The sequence below is a fragment of the Acanthopagrus latus genome, chromosome 6 (assembly GCF_904848185.1).
Source record: "Acanthopagrus latus isolate v.2019 chromosome 6, fAcaLat1.1, whole genome shotgun sequence".
NCBI lineage: Eukaryota > Metazoa > Chordata > Actinopteri > Spariformes > Sparidae > Acanthopagrus > Acanthopagrus latus.
The window spans coordinates 32,679,026-32,692,835 of record NC_051044.1 but is presented as its reverse complement, the minus strand read 5'-3'; positions in this window follow the sequence as shown (position 1 = coordinate 32,692,835).

The window sequence follows — 13,810 nt, the reverse complement described above, 5'->3', positions numbered from 1 at the left end:
GATATGGGCGTCACATGGGCGTCACGTGGGCACCTTAGATGACAGGCGCAGGTTACAATAGGGCCTGGGTCACCTGCACTGGGGATGGAGAGAGGAAGAGGGGTAGCCGTAATTTTTGTTGACCGCTTTTGTTCTGTTCTTTCATTTGGATACACATTACGCAAATAATAAGTGTACACGTTTTTCCATCTGTGCGCGTGTGTAACATTGAAAGCCGTTGAAGTCTCGTTTGTTATTAAATCCGTTGAAACTTACCTGGACTCAGCGTGCTTCTCTGGATCAGCAACAGCGTGTCACAAATATACAGGACCTATTCTACCTCTCAAGCGACTTTAAGGGACTGGAAAGTCGCAACATGTCTTGAAATTGATTATGAAATGCTGCAGCTGACTGATCAATCAATTATAAATGAAAGGAATGTATCTATATGAACTTTAGGGATTTCAAAGAAAATAGGCAAGATCATTAAGGAGAAAGAGTGTCAGAAACTACAGAAGTGGATGAGAAGCATCAACAATCACATCTACAGGACTGCAGCTGCCTCATCCACTGGGCCAGAGAGAGTCGCAAAATGGACCTCAGTCCTGAACCACGTGCAGGACGTCCACACACACGATGACCCTCTTTAGCCCAAGTGCCTGCATGAGCTCCACCAGACACGGGACAAAAACAAATGGCTCAGAGCAGGTGTTGCACTAATAGATGGACTAAAAGTTATTACATCATTTTTCCTCAGTTTTAAATAGTGATCACACATTTTGCATAACAGACAACTACACCTAGTGATGTGATATTTTGGAAATTCACCATGAATACTGTCAATAATATACATTACTTTATTGTATTTTAAAATATGCATTTGTTATTGTTTTCTACAAATTAGAAAAGTGTTGGAATTACTGTACATATTATCACTCGCTTATTTGATGTGTTGCAATATCAACTGTTGCTAAATCAGCTTTCTGCCTGTGAAGAGAAATAACATATATGTTGTGACAGTTGGTTCACGACCCCGCTGTGCAGCTGGTTCGTAACCAGATAAGAGAAACTTTCATTATGTTCTACTTCAAAGAAGAAATGCATACTAACATGTCTACACTGAAGAAAATAAGATGTGCAAGAGCTACTCCCTATAACTTTTTGTAACCACACTGAGGTAATAAAAGATAGGAGAACAGAGAGCGCAGCAGAGCAGTTTGGGGTGTAGGAGACTGCACACACTCTGTTCTCCTTGCAAGTAAAACTGATCGTTTGATTGTCTTTCTTTCTCCGTCTAGTCTTTGTTTTATGAATGTTTTAGGTGTTTCAACCTGACAAAAAGCTGTTGGCCAACAAAAGAACTCTGAAGGATGTGGCAAAACTGAGCCCTCACCACCAGACTTCATCTGTGGAGACATTCCATAGTGTGATCGTTCGCTTTGTCCCAAAGAATGTTGTTTTTCCCTTTATTGTAATGCTGTGCAGGTAAATCAAACTAGGGTTACTTCAAACTTTGTGAGATGCAGCCTAAACTGTGCTTTATTATGATCACCTGTGATTTTGTCTTCCGTGTACTTCCAGACTGTACCTGGCTGCCATGTATTACAATGAAAATGCAGACAGACCACAGGCCAAAACCCAGGAAGGTGTACCTCTCTACAAGGTCTACTTTCCAAAGGCTATGAGGGGACAGTGCAGAGCCAAAGCCCACAAGACAGAGCCAACACTCCGTTAGTGTTAAAATCTTTGAATTTTTTTCAACCAAACATGTTTTGAACTTGTTGTACTGGTAATTGCTCTCATGTGTTAAAAGATTTTTTAAAAACAAATCCCGGTAAAAACCCCAACCTTACAAAGGAATAAATAAATAAATAACTAAATAACTTGGTGGCAAGTACCAGGATGTATTTAGGACATTTGTATTATTTTGTAAAAATAATAACATAAGTAAAAATGATCTTTGTTCTTGTGTTTTATGAAACAGGGTATGTTGCTGACATGATGGACCTCATATTTGCCAGAGTCTTGGTTGACCCTACACCATACACAGACGCGATGTTGGCCATCCCAGTCCCAGAGCATTTGACCGCCCGGTATGAACATCCTGACAAGGAGGAGGTCATTGCCAGTTATGTGTCCAGGTTCAACCGAGGGCCAGTCTAAATCCAATGTTGTGGCCTTCGGCATCAGGAAACTCTCTGCAGATGCGTAGGACCACACAAACTGGAATGACTACCCGGATTCTGCGTCCCAGGCAGCCCCAGCACCAGCTCACAAAACTGCCATATGGTAGATACCTGTAACGACTATAAACAATGGACACAATGTTTAGTCTTGCAGAAATGTATTTAAACTGTGTATTACAATTTTTCTGATGTTGATTGCCTGATAGGTTTGCCCTGTGTTTGAATTATTGTTTAATTATTGTTTTGGGGTGCATTGTTGCATGTAAATAAATGCTTGTGTGTGTCTACAAAAATGACCCGTGTGAATACATAAAAAAATATGCACAATATCTGTTTATGAAAACTATACAAAGGAAGAAATAACAAATCCAGTATATTGGATGGGGGAAGACCCAGGACACGCTGGAGCGACTCTGTCGCCCAGCTGGCCTGGGAACGCCTTGGGATCCTCCCAGAAGAGCTGGAGGAAGTGTCCGGGGTGAGGGAAGTCTGGGTGTCCCTGCTCAGACAGCTGCCCCCGCGACCCGGTGCTGGATAAGCGGAAGAAGATGGATGGATGGATGGATGGATGGATGGATGGATATATGAAACTGTACTTAAATGTGTCATGTGTTACTGCAGTTGCAAAATTATGCCTGCTGAGGGAAAACAAGCGATGATAACATCTTTGGTTTTTATTCTTTGACATTTTACAAAGAACAACTTACTGGTGTGTTCCTCTCAGCTGTAGCGGACCATAGTCAGCTCTGTATACCTGACAGGCATTCTGCAAGGAGTAAACACTGAGGCACACAGGCTCCAACCCAGGATGATCAGTCATACATGACACCTCCTCATCCACCTCCTGCAGACGTCTGCTCACCTACAGTAAATAACAAACAGAAAATGTCATTGTAATTTATAAGTGTAAACAGTAGCCAAATTGAGACAAATAACTTTTCAGTTTAGCTGTGTGGTTGCTACCTGTGGTATCTCCAAACAACAGATATTTTCAACTTCTATGGGCATATTTGCACAGTTTCCACAGGAGCACCTTCCTGTAAAAGACGACACTGAAGTTAGCCTCCAATTCACCAGCTTCCGATTCGGCACTTAAGGGGAAAGTTAAGAGGAAATTAACGTTACGTGCAGTGCGTCTGTTTGAACACTGATTGTCTGTTTTTTGTGACACTTCTTGATGTAAAAACATTTATTTTTTTTCCCAAATATTTTTATTGAAAAGTGCAAGATACTACCAATTACAGGGATACAATAAACCTTTTCTTTTTTCTTTTATACATACATGCATATGTAAACAGTCACATATACACATAAACAAACAAAAATGAGCAAAAAGGAAAAAAAAGAAAACAAAACAAACGCACTCTGATAAGAATGTAGAAGAAAATAATTAAATTACAGGGTGCAGTGTAAATAAAAAAAATTAAAAAAAACCAATAAAACAGTGCACAACCCCCCCACCCACGCCCCCACTCAGCTCGTCACAACCAACACGCATACTACAGGTTAATCATACAGTATGTACAACAGTAACATGCAGACATTCAATCAGGTAGTACCTCTAAATTAGTGAAATAAGAAATAAAGGGTTGCCATTTGTGGAAAAATTTGACTGTACATCCTCTTAATGTATATTTAATTTTCTCAAGCTTTAAAAAAAACATGATATCTTGCAGCCATCGGGAGATAGAAGGATACTTGGCAGACTTCCAATGTAACAGTAATAAACGTCTTGCCAGTAAGGATGAGAAAGCTATAAGACCCTTTTGTGTAGCGTTGAGTGCAAGTGAGGGGTCAGGAATCCCAAATATAGCAATCAGAGGGCAAGGTTGAAGATTTACCCCAAGAACAGTCGACATAATAGTGAAATAACCCGCCCAGAAACCTTTTACATCAGGACAGAGAAAAAACATGTGGCTAAGGTGACAAGGAGAGCCATGGCATTTATCACATTCGTCTTCCACTTCCGGGTATAGTACAGATAGTCTAGACTTAGAGAAATGCGCCCTGTGTAAGACCTTAAATTGAATAAGTCCAAGACGAGCACAAGAGGTGGTGGATCTTACCCTCTCTATAGCCTGTTCCCAGGACTCCTCATGTATTTGTATTCCCAATTCCCCTTCCCATGTACACTTAAGTTTAACATTTGAGTGGTTGCTAAAAGCCAAGATAATATCATACAACTTTGAAATGATTCCTCTGTGATGGGGGATAAATGATAACATGGTTTCCCACTGCTGTTCTGGCGGTAAAGAGGGGAAATTAGGGAAACACTTAGTAACAAAACTGCGAGTTTGAAAATAGCGAAATAGATGAGTAGCAGGGAAGCCGTAGCGAGATGACAAATTGGCAAAACTATCAAAGACACCATCTACATATAAATGTTTGAATTGTGTAATACCCTTGTCATGCCACACTGAAAATGTTGAGTCCGAAAGTGATGGAGGAAATAAATGGTTGTTATTTAGAGGACCCAAGGAAGATGCAGCTACAAATTTAAAGTGGCGCCTAAATTGAAACCAGATTTTAAGTGTATTAAGAACCACTCGATTATCAGTGTATAAAGAGGGTTTTGTAGGTAAAGAGGAATAAAGTAAAGCAGGTATGGAAGATCCCTTACAGGATGATAGTTCCAATTTACACCAAGAGGATCCAGGAGATTTTAACCAGTAGCAAAGTTTATGGATGTGAACAGCCCAATAGTAAGCTAGAAAATTAGGTAGTGCAAGTCCTCCACTAAGTCTGCATCTCTGCAGTAAAGATTTACGAACTCTAGGTGACTTCCCACCCCAAATAAAAGAACAAATTATCTTGTCCAGTGAGTCAAAAAAATGTTTTGGCAGAAAAAGAGGAATTGACTGGAATAAAAATAGAAATTTTGGTAAGATATTCATTTTAACAACATTGATCTTGCCGATTAATGAGAGGGGGAGGTTACCCCATCTTTGAATATCAGTTGTAATCTTTGAGATAAGGGGAGTGAAATTAGCTGATGCAAGGCTGGACAAAGAACGTGTCACGTTAATACGTAGGTATTTAAACCCCGAAGGAGAAAACTGAAAAGGTAAATCTGACTGTTGGAGCTGACATGCTGCTGTATTAATGGGAAAACACTCACTTTTCCCCAGATTTAATTTATAACCTGAAAAGGTGCTGAAGTTCTCCAGAATACTTAAAACAGCAGGGATAGAGAGTGTAGGATCAGATATATACAGCAACAAATCATCCGCATAAAGCGATAATTTATATTCAATTCCATTACGGGTGATTCCTTTGAGTAAGGGGGAAGATCTTAATGTAATAGACAGAGGCTCGATAGCGATGGCGAAGAGCAGAGGTGACAAAGGACAACCTTGGCGACTTCCGCGACCAAGAGCAAAATAATCAGAATAAACATCATTAGTATGGACACTGGCTTTAGGGGACGAATAAAGAAGGCGAATCCAAGAAATAAATGTATCACCAAATCCGAATTTCTTCAAAACTGCAAACAAGTACTCCCACTCTACCCTATCGAATGCCTTTTCAGCATCTAAAGAAATCACAAGTTCGGGAAGTTCAGCCGAATGTTTCGAATAAATTATATTGAAGAGTGTACGGGTATTAAAAAACAATTGACGACCCTTTATAAAACCATTTTGCTCTTCAGATATAATATGAGGAAGCACATTATCTAAACGAGATGCAATTACTTTAGCCAACACCTTTACATCAGCATTAAGCAGAGATAATGGTCTGTAGGAACTACAGGAGGTTGGATCTTTGTCCTTTTTGAGAAGGAGAGCTATAGTGGCTTGTGTCAAAGTTGGTGGTAATGAACCACTTTCTAAGGATTCATTGAATACGGATAAAAGTAGTGGTGCCAATTTACCAATAAATGTTTTGAAAAATTCAATCGGAAACCCATCAGGGCCTGGGGCTTTGTTAGATTGCATAGCTTTAATTGCATTTGATACTTCTTCAAGTGAGAGTGGGTGTCACATCGCGGTGAGGTTGTCTTGTCTTGGGATCTGTCTTGTGAACTTCCTGTTTTATTTTGAAATTAACTCTCCTTTCGTTTCAGGTCACTTGCCCTTCCTTCTGTGTCCCTGGTCGGACGTCATCCCTGATTCCTGATTGTTTCCACCTGTGTTCCCCTCCCTCATGTGTATAAAGTCTCTGTCTTCCCCTGTCTTCGTCGCCTAAGTATTTCGTCTTCCATGTCGCATACTAAAGCCTTGAACCACAGCCTTGAACCTCGTCGTGTTAAGTATTTTCTTGTTTTATTCATCTGTATTTTGCCTCTCTAGGAGAGTGATTTTTCTTTGTAAATTTTCTGGTTAGAAGTTTTGAGTTTGAAGTTTGAATTTTCATAGCCTTTTGTTTGTCCTCGTTGTGAGTGATTTTTTGTTGATTAATTTTGATAACTTAGAGCAGTCCATTTCATAGCCTGTCTTTTCCTCTTCGGAGAGTTTTATTTTGTAATCGTTAATTTCTTAGAAATTCTAGAATAGAGTAGATTCCTCCTTCGGGAGCGCCTTTTGTTATTTCATGTTCCTTGTTGTTCGTCTTGTTTGTCTCATGAAGATTTTCATAGTCATTTTGTTTTCATTCATCCTGGAGAATAACAAAATCAGATTAATAAAATTTGATTGTACTTCCGCCCAATCTGCATCTGAGTCCTATTTTCTGTCCAAGTCTGTCAGTGGGGAGTCCAGTTGCCTGGAAGTATTAGTATCAATGACAGGATTCAAAAGGTTCCGAAGAAATTCGTTCATTTTAGTGTTGTCTGTAGGAAATTCAGATTTATATAATGAAGAGTAAAATGATTTAAAAGTAGCATTGATTTCCAAGGGATCTGTAGTAACAGTGTCATAAGTGTTTTTAATACTAGGTATCAAACGGGAAGTAGCTTGACGTCGTAACTGATGTGCCAGTAAACGACTTGCCTTGTCGCCATGTTCATAATATGAGCCACGAGTGCGTAGTAACAAGCGCTCTGCCTCTTTAGTTGAAATGAGATTGAATTCTGCTTGCAAATCAAGACGCTGCTTAAGTAGTTCAGGAGAGGGGTTCAGTGCATAACTTTGATCAAGGCTACTAATCGCAGATGTAAGTTCATTAAGCCTAGCATTAATCTTTTTATTAGATAGAGCAGAGTAAGAAATAATTTGACCTCTCAGGAAACATTTAAGTGTCTCCCATAGCAATGAATAAGAAGAGGAATCATTTTGATTGAAAAACAAGAACTCATCAATAGAATTTGAAATGAGTTCGCAAAATTCTTTATCTGCCAAAAGAAGAGAGTTGAATCTCCAAAGTGGTGGACTACGTTTATAGGTAGAAAGTTGAATATCTAATAACAAAGGTGAATGGTCAGATAGAACGATACTTAAATAGTCAGAAGAATTTACACATGAATTAAGAGTCCTGTCAATAAAAAAGTAATCAATCCTAGAATATGAATGGTGCACCTGAGAGAAGAAAGAATATTTTTTAATAGAGGGGTTACGAGATCTCCACGGATCAATAAGACCATTCTGTTTCATAAAATCTGATAATGTTTTAGACATAGCAGATTGAGTCAGATTACGAGGATTAGACCGATCCAGGATTGGGTCAAAAACACAATTTAGATCCCCTCCGAAGATCAGCAGGTGAGTATTTAAGTAGGGGATGTTACTCAGCAATCTGTTAGCAAATTCAACATCATCGAAGTTCGGGGCATATACATTTACTAACAAAACCTTTTTATGCATTAGGGTACCAGCAACCATGAGGTATCTGCCATTCCTATCAGCGATAACATCAGTGGATGAGAATTGAACTTTCTTGTTAATGAGAATGGCGACTCCTCTAGCTTTTGAGTTAAAGTTTGAGTGGAAGACTTGACTTACCCAAGGGCAACGTAACCTATGGTGATCTGTAATTCGAAGATGAGTCTCCTGTAAAAATACTATATCAGAGTTTAAACGTTTCAAGTGTGTAAAAACCTTAGATCTCTTAACAGGATTACCCATACCTCTGATATTCCAACTAATAAATCTGAGAGGTGTACCTGACCCAGCAATGCTGGGATTTATATTGCCGTTAACCATTTAAATAATAAAAACAACAAAAATACAAATGGTCATAGAGAGCTGAGGTGGGACACCCTCCCCCCAAAATACCCCAAAACACAAATACACCCAAAGTCCCCATATAACTACAGAACAAAGGAGACAGCAGTGTTTCCCACAATAACCAAAAGTTATTCACAATAGAGTGAACAACCCGGAGACTAAGCAGAACAAACAGAAGTAAGAGAGACAAAAACTCCCGCCGACTTCAACTCTGTTTAACAGTATGCGCGTGAGTTGTATTGGAAAAAAAACAACAACAACAAAAAAAAAAAACTCAGTACAAACAGTACAAAATATTGTATCATCTAAAGGTGAACATTCAAAAAAAAAAAACAATAAAGATGATCGCCTTATTAGCACAAATCAAATTTCCACATAGATCAGATGGATACAGTGGCAAAGTACTTAAAATACAAGTTAACAAATACTTTCTGTACAAATAAATGCAGAGAGCATAAAATGAGGTAGTGCAGATCTGATCTGAAGTACAAAAACACAAAATATGGTATAGCCTTGTTATATAACAGTGTCCAATAAGGAAGAGGGAAAGATTGCCTGCTATAAACAAACAATAGTAACACTAAGCTAGTTAGTGCAACAAACCAGAAAACCACACAGGTAAAGAGTTAAGGCTAGTAAGACCACGTGTTTTAAGCAATAATACAACACAGAACTGAAGAGCTAATGGAGCTCACCCAGAAATCAAGGTTTTGACATATTCGCTGGCTTCCTCCGCTGAAACGAATTCCTTCTCAACACCATTGTAAGTGATGCGAAGTCGCGCTGGATGAACCAGACCATACCGAGCACCGTCAATGCCACGAAGTTGCCGCCTGACCTCGTTGAATGCAGCCCGAGCCCGGGCTACCTTGGCAGTGTGGTCAGGGAAGACTGAGATGGCCAGGTCTCTGACTTTAATCTGACGGAGCTCTCTAGCTCGGCGTAAAATGTCAACACAGTCACTGTGGTAATGAAATCTGCATACAATGACTCATGGACGCTCACCGGGCTTGGGTTTGGGTTGGAGGGTCCGGTGGGACCGGTCCAAAAGTGGCTCCTTTACCAGGTCAAATGCTTCCTTTAGTAAGGTGGCTACAGCGGCAATGGTGCAGGTGTCAGGACCCTCCGGTACTCCCACTATCCTAACGTTGTTCCGCCGTGACCTGGACTCCAAGTCTTCACATTTATTTTCCAGCTTGGCTACGTTAGCAGTGAGGCACTTGATAGTAGTTTTCATCTCGGCGATGTCATCGGAGCACTCGGTGAGTGCGTGCTCCATCTCCCCGACTGTACCTTTTAGCTTGGATACCGTAGCATCGGTAACAGCTTTATCATTCGCCAGCTGTGTTTTCACCGCTTGCAGGTCGAGCTTGATAGTAGACAAAACATCGCCGAGGGTATCCTGGAGTTCCTTCTTAAAAATATCAGCAATATCTTTCCGCAGCGAGGCCAGCAACTCGAGCTTGAGGGCAGCAATGTCAGGATTAGCTTGCGTCGAGGCGATGCCTGTAGGAGTCGGCGGCCTGGTTGAGGGTGAGGTCGGGGCCTGTGGACCAGGCCTCAGTTGTGTCTGAATAGTATTGCGAGTATTGCGAGACATTTTACGCAGTCCAAAGTAAAACTTTGCAACAAAAAATACTGCAGCGTAAGACAGGACTAAAAAAGTGACCAAAAAGCGCACATGAATAACAATTTTTATCGAAATCGGCAGGAGCTACCAAACTCACGTCCTACTCCATTGAAGCTCCGCCTACCGATGTAAAAACATTTTAGACATTTTAGGTCAGACATTATCTTTGCCTGACACCCGCTATCGTATTTATGAAAGGTTTATTTTATTTGCTAAAGGGGAGATTTAACCGTTTTTGTTTGATACCTACAGACCTCATTAGACCAGGTCGATGATCAAAAACCACTATGCCTAGACTTGTCAAATCTGGATTAGATTATCCTACAGAGGCTAAAACTTCATTCAGACACAGTTTCTGATTTGTGAAACCTTTATTGTCCATTTTTTTTAACATCTTTATTTTTTCAGATTAAGCCACGTCTCTCCATCTCCTTTCAGATGGACATGAAGATCTCTTCTTTCTCACTACAAAACAGTAAAAAAAGTGATGTTTATCTCTTGAGAAACGTTAAACACATCTTCATTGACTGGTCAATTGCTAAATAGCCGGTAAAAGTCATGATTTGCGTTCTATGAGTACAAAAACCAATAAATATATATTTTTTAAAAAGTCATGATTTGCAATTACCTTTCCTCCACCTGGCCATCAGTACTGCTGACTCATCTTCTCACAACAGGACAAGCTGCATTCTTGCACTTTTGCATGATTTCTGTTGTCATGAGATACTCAAGACGACATGCAACCATGTCTTCCTCTGTCCCATAAGCATCCCATGAAGTCCCTTTAAATCACCCAATGGTGTTTAGCCACAATAATTTCCCCTGGGACCACTCCTCCTTTTCAAAAAGTTTGTGGACTTGTAGTCGGGTGGAAATCCAATTATTGGAACAAGTATTAAGGTCAGATTTAATCCCAGGTCTCCTCTTAATAGCCATATGAAGCATATACAGGAGGTTGTCCACTGTACATGTATTTGTCATCGACACTGTTTGCTGCTCTATCCACCCTTCTCCTCCCTAATATGGACGGCATCCCTGTATTTTTTGTGGTGGCGGGTGTACTGCTGCACCTTTGATGTGACTCTTAGTCTTTGGATGTTTTCGGCTGGCAGATGTTGCAGATTCCACAAGACGCTTTTTCAGTGGAGGAGGGGAGATGAAGCACTTGGACTTTCTTTTTCGAGTAGGTCACTTCTTCCATTTCTCCTCTTGTGATAGGGGAAAAGAGTCTGGGCCATCAGTTTCCTCTCCATCTTCATTGTTGTTTGGCTGTTTCTGTTTTTTGAGTAATGTTCCTTTTATTCTTCCCACAACAAACTCATGCTGGAGCTGCAGAAAATCTCCTGCCCTTCTATGCAGCTTTGATGCCAGAACAACAATTTTTGTTGTGCGGAACCAATTTTCAACAATGGCATTACTGTCTGTTGTTTTGCCAAGATGTTTCAGCATAACGCCTGACCAAAGGGGAACTGTACCTGTATAATCTAAAAGAATGTCCAACACAGACTCACAGAAATGGGTATTTTTTGTGGTGCACCCTCAGCTTCATCTTCCTTTCTGGCTTTATCATTTGTGTCCTTTACCACTGCTTCTATGGGAGCAAAGAAAGGTGATGACTTCCTAATTGATTTATGCTGGTCTTCAGAGAGACTTGGTTCTTCATCATCAGCAGCATTTATTAGGTTTATCTTGTCCTGTCCTCTGTGTCCGTATGGCTTCCTGCAGTCTTGACAGATGTTCCTGACACATTTTCGTCTCAGTCCTTGATGAAAAAACACACACTAAGGACTTCATAATTGACAAGATGACAGAAAAATCTGTGGCATTTTGGAGAAGCTGTGCAAGAAAAGATTTTTTGTTTCTTTTTTGCACTGCACCTTGCTCAGTTTCATGCTTAAGCATGTGAGCAGCACTGAGGTGTATCACAGTCATTTGCACTGTCTGCTGCTCTTGGCACACCTGAAAACAAAGTCGCAAGTATTGCTGTATTGAAGCAGTGTTGAATGCTTGAATGAACGCGTGGATCATGGCCCAACTGAAATCAGTTTCACTTTTTTGTGGCTTCAAGTCTTTCAGGAACAGCTTGAAATAATCCTGACGCAGGCAAGACTGGGACAGACTTAACATCATTAAGATTTCCAGCGAGAATTTTCTCCTCATCTGCGGATGCCAGTTGTTTTGTGTGAACCAACATGGGAGAACATTCGCCAAGTTGTCCTCTGGGTGTGTGGCGCTCAGGTTGGTCTGCTATGCTGTCAATTTTTCCCTGGGCCTTTACATTAACAGGTATATCACCTTCAGTATCAGTTGGGTCTTCCTCCAAAGATACAAAGTAAGTTGTGCAACCAGCAAATTTGCATACAGCCTTACCTCTCCAATACACATTTTCATTCTTTCGACTTTGAGTGCGTTTTACTTTGTTAGACGTAAAAGAAAGAACGCAAAATTTGTTTACAGATCCTATTTTGCAGCTCAGAAGATCCGTCCAGCCTTTCTTCAAGACCCTGTACCCTTTTAGCTGGCTGAATTGTTGCCCGTTCAGTCCTTGTTAGACTTACTTTAAACTCTTGGGGACAGGATGGAATTTCTTGTCCAAAGGATAATCTCCTCTTCACCTGGTCCTTACGCACTGGCTGTATTTTTTTATTTATTCGGGTATCTGTACATGAAGGACAGTGCCATGGAGATATGGCAGCAATGTCTTCGATACTTAGGAATCCCACACAAACAGGATGGAACCAGTCATGGCAGAGGTCGCACTGTGCATGTGGCTCGTTAGGATCATTCTTTTGCTGGCAAGAACAAAATACGGTATCAGGACGAATTTCTGGACTTTCCTTTTCTTCACTTGTCGGCGAAATGTTTTCAGCACTAATTTTGTCCTTTGTCTCTGATCGTGTGTCAAGTTTGTCTTCATCTTTATTGTTTTACATTTTTGTCCTTTGTCTCTGATCCTGTCTCAGTTTTGTCTTTGTCTTTATTTTTTACATTATTTGTCTTCTGCCTGAACAGAACTCTAGATCTTATCGACTCTGTGTCACTGTGTCATACAGTGTACAGCCTTTTGAGGTGCACTGCAATTTTGACATTTTATATTTCGACATGGACGAAGGAGAAAGCCAAGCTCAGAGTGGAGGAATAAATGGTAACGCAGACCTCCGCGGACTGATGAAGCAGAAGTAGTCTGGGAGGAGGTTATCGTTACTCAGGTTTGTCCTGATACACTGTGAACTGTTGCCCGGTGTAATAAAAATAATAATAGCTAATAATAATAACACTGAGAACTGTTGCCCAGTGTAAAAAAAAACCCAAAACAAAACAAAAAAACACCCCTTTTCCAATAATAAAGACACTTATATTTAGTAACCTAAATTTAAACCCCGTGTAGGTAGTGTGCAAACAAATACCATGCGTAACAGGGATGAAATCAGAAGTAGCTGTGTGTAAAGGACGCATTGCAGAGCGTCTCTCTTTTTCTGACAAGAGATGAGAGATGCCGAATGTATACTCACTATCTGGCTGTTTGTGGTTAGAATTTCATTGAGTTTTGTGAAATTATGCCCACAGATCAGACACTGTGTTATAATGAATGTTTAGCCTCTGTAGGATAATCTAGGCCAGATTTGAGAAGTCTAGGTACAGTGGTTTTTGCCCTAGACCAGGTCTAATGTGGTTTATATGATGAGAAAACAGTGAAATCTGCCTTTATTGCATTTTCACAAATAGAATAAAGGTATCACAGATCAGAAACTGTGTCTGAATGAATCTTCAGGGCCTGTAGATTAATCAGTGCACTGCATGTTATGTTGATTTCCTCTCAACTTTCCCCTTAAGTGCCGAATCAGAAGCTTCGTACAAAAACAGAATGCATCCTGACAGCTGGAATTCTACTGTCAGATACTGTTCCCCCTCTG